The 10,511-nt window shown below is 38.8% G+C and overlaps 1 long non-coding RNA gene across 4 annotated transcripts in view; it reads left to right on the top strand.

The window, feature by feature from the left end:
• The first annotated feature begins 8,689 nt into the window (after positions 1–8,689).
• The window catches only part of LOC110356708 (uncharacterized), a 279,999-nt gene continuing 278,177 nt past the window's right edge, over positions 8,690–10,511 (top strand). For all 4 annotated transcript variants that reach the window (XR_010466631.1, XR_010466627.1, XR_010466630.1 and 1 more), the window contains exon 1: positions 8,690–8,880. This is a non-coding gene — a long non-coding RNA (uncharacterized LOC110356708). The remainder of the gene's footprint in view (positions 8,881–10,511) is intronic.

Raw genomic sequence — 10,511 nt, 5'->3', positions numbered from 1 at the left:
TGGAAGGGTACCAGAATTACTGCTTTCTCATGTAATGAAACTCTTCCAAGTAGTCAAAGATTTGTCCTTTTAACAAAAAAAATCTCCCTTATCACCTCTCTTGTGTACAAACTGCATAATAACAATGTAGCTCGAACAGTACTGCAAGCTTATTTGCTTTGTGATTTGTGGTCGGATCATTGCATTTCAGCGTTTACCAATCAAAGGAAATTGCTAACAAGACACTGGTATTTACATTAATTGTGGCTTTGGGGAGATAGTCCAAAGAAAATTATGTTAAAGCCAGTTATTATATGTCTCCCTAACAATTAAAATGAAACCTGGGGTTTATAAAACAAAAGTTGATCTCAAACAGATTTTTGCTGCTACTTGATATTTACCCTTCCTAGAGGTTGAGGAGAAAAAAAAAAAAAGCGTTAATATTTTCATTTTCTTCTTCTTCCCCTTTCTTTCATCCGTCTTCTAAAAACAGTGTAAAGAACATTGTTCAAAAGATAGCTTGGATGTTACCGCAAGAGAAACTCCTTAGTTACAGTGAGTGGGATCTCAGCTTCCAAGGAGGCCTGGTAGAGTGGCTCAGTTTTCACACATGACACTTACTAAATGGTAGGGTTTCCTCAGTTGAAGCCACTGATTTTCATAGTTGTTGTTTTACCTCAATGTAGTATTTTGCAGCTCTGTATGTTAAACAGAGGTTTGGCTCTCAAATCTTCAAGGTACTTCAAGCACATTTCATGTATGTCCCATTAGATAGTCTTGTGAGTGTCCTAAGACCTTACCTCTTCACTTTGAACTATTTCTAGACAGTAATTCAGTGCTTTTTATTATGTTTGGTGTATGATGAAAAGTAATTTAAGGTTTCTTAGGATGACTCACTTGCCAGCATAGTAGATCCAAGAAACAAACACAGATGTGAGATTTAAATTCTCCTTTGGCATAAAACACTGCCAGGACTCTTCATGTTATAAACCACAAACTATGCCCAATGGAGACTAGTAACACTATTCTTTTTTTAGCTTCAACTCATCAAGTGGCTTCTGACTTCACAGGTTAGCAGGGATTCATACATCTTGTTCTTTCACTAGATGTCGGTGCTGTTTGCTCATCCCCACTAATGGTGGGATTTATCTCAATGAACTCTAGATGTCCAACCTGAGCTTCTTGTGGAGTTTCCATTTGTAGTGAAGAAATACAGGTGCTTCTTGAAGTGTGATTCATCTGACCTGCTGTCAACGTCTATTTTGGGGGCATTCCTAAAGTAAGGTGAAATTACATCCTTCAGCAAAAATTCTTCTATAAGAAGGGAGATCTTGAATGCTCTGGGGAGGTGGTCTGGGCTCCCTTTCCTTGGATGAGCCTGTTACCAGACCTTACCTTCACATTGCTCACAAGTCTTCAGCAGATCCAGGCACAGGAATGTGTGTTCTGGCACACGCTGGCGTGGGGAGGATGCGTAGACGTGCTCATGCTGACCTTGCTTTGGGGTTACTCTGGTCAGCCCTTGCTCATCAGAGCCAAAGTGGACAGCACTGTTTGTTATGTGTCTGGCCACCAAGAGGCTGCAGACTAAAAGTATAACTGCTTTTAATTATTAAGGTATAATTTAGGTTTTCATGTTTATAGGATAATTGTTTCTTTTTTAATATAACTTAAACTTTGCAATACAAGAAACAGGCCTGGACCTGTGGATGGATTGCTGGAAACTGTCTAAGAAGATTAAGGTCTCTTAATTGATTTCACATAAACAGGTGTGACTGAATTAATCAGAAGAAGGTTAAGACTAAATGTATTCTGCTAATTATGTAAAAATTGCCACAGTGCGTGCTCGGTTGAGCAATTGTCTTCCCTTTGCAACTGGGATCCCTCCTCAGCTGTATGTCAAATGGGAAAATTGACATTTCCTAAGCAAATGAACCAACCTGTCACACATCGTGTTTTATTTTGAAATTTTTTCCTTGTAGATACATTGGCAGCAGTGGATTTGGACACAGGACGTGAGAATGTCCTTTGAGTGCTGTACTGTGGCTGGTAGTGTATGGGGACAGGTGTCAGAGCAGGGCTGTGTCATTTTCTAAACTTCAGGAATCTGCATTGAGGAAAATCCCTGTTTTGGAGAACTGAAGGAATAACTGTCTAAAACACTTGTTACTTGCTGTTATGTTCGTTTATCTCACCTCTTGGGTCAATTTTTTTCTTAGTTAAACTTAATTCTAGGCTTTGGAAATGCATGGGCAATGTAGCAGTACACAGGGCACCCTTTGTCTTGGGTTTCAAAATAGTTAGTGAGTGGAGTATATAACTTCTCATGCAGCTGACACGATTATTTGTTCTGCCTACTTTGCACTCTTTACCATTTATCTTCCTAATCTTATATATCGAGTGACCGAGAAAGAATTGACAACATTGATCATAGTTGTAGAAAGGCCATGAGTTCAGCTTTTGAGATGTCCATCTCAAAGACCACTTAGGTGTGATAGTAAATTGTGTGATAAGATACAAGTATCACAACACAGCATCATGGAGGCCTTGCAATTACTCAGTGTTTCTTCTAACAAAACCATTTGCTCATGAAAGTGTTCTCAGAGTCTCCAAATTGAAGGATGACTAGTATTGAAGGTGTGCTTTCAGAGGCAAATTTGCACATGGATGATGATCTAAAATTAGTTTAGTTGCTTAAATCGCTGTTTTGTAATAGCAAAGGTATTGTTTGTAACACTAAAGATTAACCTAGAAAATTATATCCCACTTGTATTACTGGTTTTTGGTTTTGTTTTGTTTTTGTTTTTGTTTTTTTTTTTGCTTTGTTTTGTGTTTGTTTTGTTTTATAAGTCTGAGACCTAAATGCAGGCTTAAATCAATGAACAGTGACTGATGACTTCTAGTACTCTGACGATGTGTTTTATTTGAGCTAAAGTAAGCAACTACCAGGTAATAAGGAACAAAGTGTTAATAGTTATGTGCTATATTTAAAACAAAAAAAAACCCACTTCAATTGCATCTCTACAGAACACTTGGAAACCATCTTCTAAGTGCAGATGCACAGTTTTATGTTTATTAGTAAAGATATTCACCATCCGTTCAGTTTTTCAGCTCAACTTTTGAGGGCAAGGCTCTCTGAAGTACAAATCTTGTTCCTTGGGAATCCCAGCAGGAAAATGTCTGTGTTTTGAAAAAGAGATGCAGTGGCTGGACCTGCACCTGCTGAACATGAACTGACATTATGCTGTTACCAAAAGAAAAAGTTACACATTATAAATAGGCTAAACCATGCAGAAGAGATCAGAGGTCATCTTCCACTCTTCTTGGTACTGGCAAGGCATGAGTAGGAAAACGATATCCAGATTTAGGCACTGCACTTTAGGAAAGATATGGACCAGATGAAGAGTGTCTAGAGAGGAAAGAAAGATAAGAAATTTGGGAAAAAGAGTTTACATATAAAGCTTGAACTTGGGGTTGCTTTGCTTGCAGGCACAGCCAGAAAGGCATTACAAGCCTTCAGAAAGAAGGAAGAGAATTTGTTATCTGCAACTATTCAACTACAAAAGCAATTTCTTGAATATATAGGTAGACATCATAAAAACATTTTTAACAAAAAGAGGATGTTTGTGAGTTTCAGTGAAGGAAAAAATTAGACAAACATCGGTCTGGAATGAGAAAGGGAATAGCTAGAAAATTGAGATCTCTTCCAGCCCTGTTCTTCTGATTTCATGTTTATATATTTTTTTAATAACTGCTGTAAGCCCTCTTGCACCATGAGTTAAAATAAGTAATTCTAAAGGTTGGAACTTCAGTTACTGAAAAATCATTCCTTCTTCCAAGCAAGCCTGTCAGTTTAATTTTCCCGTCCTGTATCACAATGTTTTCTTCTACAGAAGTGACTTCCTTTAAATGAAACATGGTCAAGAAATTCTTTGTCAGTTCCCTGCCAACTTCTCCAGAAAACCATCTATTGTTGAAACAAGAAAACCTTTTAACAGAACATACTGTCCTGAAGCAAAGAAGAAAAAAAGATTAATCTTGAATTATGTTGATACAGAAAAGAATCATATTGTCTGCCACTTGCACTCAAACTTTATTTTGCAAATAGAAAACTTGTTTCTGGCCATCTCTGTTTCAAAGACGTCCTTCAGGCTGAGTTTTGGCTGTTCTTCATAGAAACTCTTTTTCTGTACATTCAGGCTTCAGCTGATATCTGAAGGACACGAATGCCCCATTCCTCTGTTTCTCTGAAAACCCATACTATATGTTAACCAAGACAGTCAAGAATCAGCTGAAAAGCCATTGGAATTGACAGGATTTAAACATATGCCTTGAAATACTTTGATAAATTAGGCACTTTGTATTTATTTGCTCCCTAATGTGAAACTCATTTGATTTTTTTTATCAAAACAAGACCATTTAGGCTCCCACCTCCCTGCTTTTGTGTGGACGGTTAAAGTCTAAAATTAACAGCTTCTCTGTGATAGTTTTAAGCAGGGAAGCGGTTGTATGAAGGCAGTTTGGAGCCGTAGCGCCTTTTGTCAAACCCAAGCATGCTGCTGCACGGCAGCGTATGCAAAAGGATACGGGCTTACTCATTTGAATGCAAACCAGTTGTAGGCAAAACATCTTCAGGGCATGGCTAGAAAGGGGGAAATGATTGATTGAAATAGGTTTCCAAGTGATTTATCTAATCCAAAGTTATTTTCCACATCCTCTTCAACTGATGAAAAAACAACACAATATACTGAAAGCCTTCTGCTCTCCAAGGTGTGAGGTTATACAGGAATTACTGGTACTTTTCAGTGGTTGGAAGCACTTGGCTCTTGGCCCCCTGCCTCATAATACAGCCCAGGCTGGTACAAGCAGTTCTGCAAAACATATAATTTTACTTGACTTGTTTTAATGATCAGGAAACATATACTTTTAAACTGATCTCTACTGTGCTATTACATGTGTTTTTGATGGACTTTTTTTTTTTAATTAGTTTCGTTCCCGTAATGATGCTAGCTAGACTGCTCTATTAGTAAGCAAAAACATTGCGTTCTTTTGTCAGGCTGCTTAGCTTTCGAATCCAATTTCATTCTATTAAAAAACTGGATAAGAACTGTTTTATTAAAAAAAAAAAAATCCTCAACTTGGAAGAAATTAGTTCTATAACCAAGCTCTGTTTTCAGGTCAGTTACAATTTGATTGACAAATATATACAAATGTTTCTGTTTAAAACAAACAAAATGATGACTGAATCTTGAGGCTGTGGCTTCCTATTTATTTTCTTGTGCTGGTGTGATAATGGTGAATAGAGCAAAAATCTGGTTTCCATGTATGTGGCAGATAAGATGAGAAATAATAAGTTAAAATTATAGGTGAGTGGGTTACTCATGTTACTTAATAAAATTTGATTTATTTCAAGTAGCCTCTGAAAGAATATGATAAATCAGGCTGGATTTTGAAACTTCAGGGTCACAAATATTCTCACAGGCTCTTTTGCTCTTTGTTGTAAGGAACATTAAGACTATTGAGGTTTTGGGGGGAGCTGGCTCTAAAATTGCGGGAATGTAGAGGTGGGGTATGTGTTAGTCGTTCCGTGGGAATGTTGCTGGCTGTCTCTGGGACTGCAGATTGAGATATTATTGTGTAAATGAAACATCAGGTATTCATTTTCCACATACTAGATTCAGTAATTACTGCGCTCGCACAGTAGAAGACAGCTGTTATCATTCTGATGAAAAGAGCCCTAAATTAAAATCCTGTTCCTTTGCATAGATCCCTGTCAGAAACAAATGTTAATTTTCTTGGTTGGTCAGCCTCGTTCCTTGAGTCCTCTGACAGGTACAAATAAGGACCAGATCTTTGTTTCTCCCTTCTTTGGTGTCCCCTGGCATGCTGATAGTTTTGCAGCTAAGAGAATAAATCCATGATTAATTCTTACTAGCTTAATGCATATACCTAGCACTCAGCCTTCAGTTAATACTGGGGCATTTTGCATATGTGCAAAGACTAAAAGCTACCTAGATTTTTTGTTTATTTGTTTTGTAAAATGTAGTGCGCTCATAGGAAGAGAAGAAGGTTAAATGAACGCATTACACTCTTAGCACAGATGTCTGCACAGACAGAGCAGGGTCTGTCTCAGAGTTAGACTCAGCCCAGCTCTCTGACTGCGGAACAGAGCGGCTCACACGGATTAGCTTGGCGACATCTGTTTGGGTCATATGCATTCAAGATGGGGGGGTGCTATTTGTACACTTCTGTTTTCTTTGGAAACCTTTCCCAATTATAGGAGATTAAAACCTTTAATATGGCATTATTTCAACTGCCAAGCACCAGCGCACTCTTCAGATAACGAGTCAAAAAAAAAGGAGCTTGTTGGAAAGGCCTATTTGACACACAGGGTGACTGCTGCCTGTTGGCTCCATATGTAGGAGGGGTTTACGATATATGGGAAAACCCTGAGAAAACCCTTGCTGTGAAGGGACATGGGGCTTAGAAAGCAGCAGAGCTAAGGGCTTGTCTATGCTGGTTTAACAACTAATACATGAACATCCCACTACTGTTAGACACCTCAAAATGCCATATGACTTGTACAGTCAATACATCTAATGCTACCGAGTGGTCACTCTTGATTTCTGCTACAATTAATAACTCAGTGCTGTGACTGACAGCAGAAGAAATGTTTCTTACATTAACTTGGAATAACCTCTGTTTAATGAGAACTAAAATCAGGGCTTCAAGAACACTCTTCTGTGTCTTTATTTTTATTAAAAACAAAATGAAACCCCACAGTTTATTGTAGTTGCTGCTGGTTTCCTCCTAAAGGTGCAGGATAAAAAGAACTTGGGTGGGGAAGGATAGATGGAGGGTGAAGCCTTGGCTTATGTGTGGGTTTTGAGGGCCCTTGTTCTGTGCAAATTAAGTAGGACACAGCCTGAAAGGCAGAAGAGAGACTTGAAACACTCAAAGGTCCTGGGGCTTGTTGGAGAAAACTTGGGTCTGCTTTGGGTTCCTAACTTCATTCCCGTACTGGAAACTGTCCATAAAGCAAATGAAAATCGTTGAATTGTTCCCCAGAAACAAAGCAGTCTGATCAATTTAAGAATAATAACAAAGATTCTTCATTTTTTGATGGCAATGATAAATCATCTCTTTGGAAAAATACAGGACAAATCCCAAAGTAGAACAGCAACAATAAAAGCTCTCTCGAGCAAATATTGCAAAAGAAACTTTAAATGTAGTCAAGCCCTCTATTTTTTAAAATGGTTTGTGCAAACTATAACTTTTCTGCAATACTAGAGTGGCCCTGTCGTAAATGAACCAGATTTCTGTTTTTCTGAGGCAGAGAAATGTCTCCCTGGGATTTCATAGATGAGAATGTTTGGGTACTTAACAGCATTATGTATTTTTGTTGTTGTTGTTTTGTTTTGCTTTTTTTTCTTCTCTGTCTGTCTAAAGCTACGAGGATAGTGTGAGTATTGCCTGTGGATGTCTTTATTTCAGTGTCTGTAACATTTGCATGCATAAAGTCTTTGGAGTTTCCATATTATGTAGGTTCTCCTTGACTATCTGACTGAGAAGGGAAATGTGAATTTAATAGTTTTTGTACTTTTAAAAGCTGGGCTGGAGATAAATGGGAAGACTTGGAGTTTGTGAGAATCTCACACGTCCCTCTGGAGCGGAACAATGGTGTGTTGGTACCTTTTAACTCAAATGCTGGTCTGGAGCTAACTTGGGTTTCCAAGATTGAAAATTGCCAGAAGCTTTTTTGTTGTTGTTCTTCTTCAGGCGCATGAAACAAGTTAGGGCTCTCTCCAAACAGACATGCGTGCAACTTTTCTTAATCAGGCAGCTGTCTTTATTTTATTTAGTTTCTCTTCATGGCTGAGTGGTTTGTGTGCTTTTTGAGACGGGCGGTGGGAGGAGAGGAGGCCTGTGCTTGCTCAAGGAATCGTCCCTTCTCATCGCTGGCCTGGCTGCGGTGGGGATTTGGTGGAGAATCAGGACACGCTGCGCTGCTGCTTCTCATTGCTGGGCTGTGCCTCGGGCCCTTGTGCAGGCAGTTATGCTTTGTTTTTTTTTTGGGGGGGGAATATTCTAACGTCACAATTTCCTGAATACTTCTGCCGTTCGTTTATTCCTGCCTTTTATTTATACTAACAGAAGTGCATGCAGACACAGAACATGAGGCTTAAGAAAAGTTCAAGCCAATACTTGCAATATTTTCTGGGATATTTTCACAGCTCTAATATTCAAACACCGCTTTTACTAATTAAGTTCTCTTAATTATATGATTTGCATGATTAAAAGGCCACTGCCAATATAAACCACATATTGCCCCTAAACTGTTAGATTATTAAATTGAATTTTTAAATTAATTTTTACTTGCCATGATTTGTATTCTGTTTGTTCTGTGCTATTTTAAGCTTGGATAATAAATATCATGTCAGTCTCATATTCATTTGTGGACAATTCCAAGTTTTCAGTGCTACAGGGTAAGGGTTTGAAAGGCAACAGCACAATTTTTTTGTTCAAAAGAATTGTTTTCTTAATTCTATTTGTCTTACGCTTTATAGAAGACTTTTATTTTTAAACAAAATAGAAAACCGGCTAAATATAAGTTGACAGCATGTCTTGAAATTATATTCTTGTTTATGACAGTGTAGAGGAGAGGCACAAAAAGTCAGAGGTCATTTTTTATATGCAGTAGATTCTCACATGCAAGAATGTCTGGATGTGTAAAGTGTCTGTACGAGACTGAGTCATCTCTGATGGGATTTCTCAGGGCTATTGCTGTAAAAACCGCTTGTGATAAGAACATCTCCCTGCTAACGTGTTTTGCAACCCTGGCATGTCCTATTTGAGGCACCTCCCTCCCTGGCGATGGTCACAACTCATCACAGACCACAGGTGGGTGACTGGACATGGTGAAGATGATCATGGGGCAAAGCAGGAGCTGAACCACCACTGTGGCATAGTGGGGGAGTCAAGTGCAGGACAAGCTCATGGGGATTAGATGGAGTTGGCAGTATTGTGCTAGTGTAGGGACAGCACCTATGTGGCTTAGTCTACCGCTGGTGAGCTGCTGCACTGGACAGGGACTGGGACACTCGGTGGAGGGGACATTTGGGTGGAACTGGTGGGAGAAATGAAGTTACAGCCACACCATGGGAGTCTGATGGGGCAGGAGGCAGGTTGGGAGTTCTGGTTCATGGTGTTGGCCCTTAAGCCAGTTGTGCCCATTCCTACTGGAAATAAACCCCTTGTTCCAATGAAAGAGTTTGAATATACAGCTGTGTTGGGGATTCATTTTTTGGGGTAATCAGCTCTATAGGTGGCATGTCCATGCAGTTGGAGAGCTGTGTAGGGCTGGGGTGTGTGATGGTGAAAACCACTGAGAGACACAGGGTAAAGTGAAGCTTTATCTTTAGGTATACAGTGGTTTCACAGATGATATAAAATCCTTGTTGAGAAAGCAATGGTGATTGATATAGGGAGCTCAGCCTTTGGGTAAGGAGCACAATGTATTAATAGAATTTTAGTTTTGGCTCCTGAATGCTTTCTGTTTGCCCAAGATGGCAAGCAATACACACTTCATGGTGAGCAGAAACTTGCATAACAGCTAATTGTTAGTTGTGTAATGGAGGAAGAGTGAAACTCCTTGACTAAGTTGCCTTTTTTTTTTTTGCCTAAATTTCAAATACTGTGGGCCAACTCTATGAAGTCCCGTAAAGAGCTATATCAAATTAGCAAGTGGTTAAACTGATATCATAAACTTTGCTGCTCTTACGCTGCAGAATTTTCTTCCTGTCACTGAGGGCAATACGAAGATATTTTGTTGCATGATCTAATAAACAGTTTATGTGATTATTAATTGCATACACATTTTCTGATCCATAAAATGTAGACCTTGTTCTTCATCCAGGTTAGAACAGGCAGCCAGCTCTTAACACCCACTGACTTTGGTAGATGCTTGTCCATGTGCTAAGGGCTACTTACCCAAGAAAATGGTAGGACGAAGGCAAATATATATTGCTTATTTGAAATGCAGATGCCTTTTGAAGAGAGAGGAGAGCTGAAATCTGTTTAAACAGCATCAGTAGTGCTGAAGAAGTCAAAATGTGAAATAGGGAAAGTAACTCCTAACACCAATTGTTTTTTTAGGGGACACTTGGGCATGTAAATATCTTGAATTCAGAATTCATGGGGGAAAAAAACTAATATTCTGGAAATTTATTGTTGCAGATGGATTTTTAAGAGAACATGAAGTTCTTGATTATTTCTGTCTATATACAGTGAATCTGTATATTTCAAACAAAATTTGTTGGAAATACACACGTAGTTTTAGATATTGGGAGAGGAAGATCTTTTTTTTTTCTTCTTTGAAATAAAATGGTCAGCACTTTTGGCATCTGACAGAAAGAAGATGTATTTAACAAAGCTTGTAATGGTGATTTTTGGGGGGCATGGAGAGAAGTTTTGTTTTTCCACTTCATGACTTCCTGAACAATCGCATTGAAAAAACCCGCAGCATGTGTGAG

The sequence above is a fragment of the Columba livia genome, chromosome 16 (assembly GCF_036013475.1).
Source record: "Columba livia isolate bColLiv1 breed racing homer chromosome 16, bColLiv1.pat.W.v2, whole genome shotgun sequence".
NCBI classification, from domain to species: domain Eukaryota; kingdom Metazoa; phylum Chordata; class Aves; order Columbiformes; family Columbidae; genus Columba; species Columba livia.
Note: the sequence above shows the minus strand (reverse complement) of the source record. Positions and strands in the feature narration are given on the sequence as shown.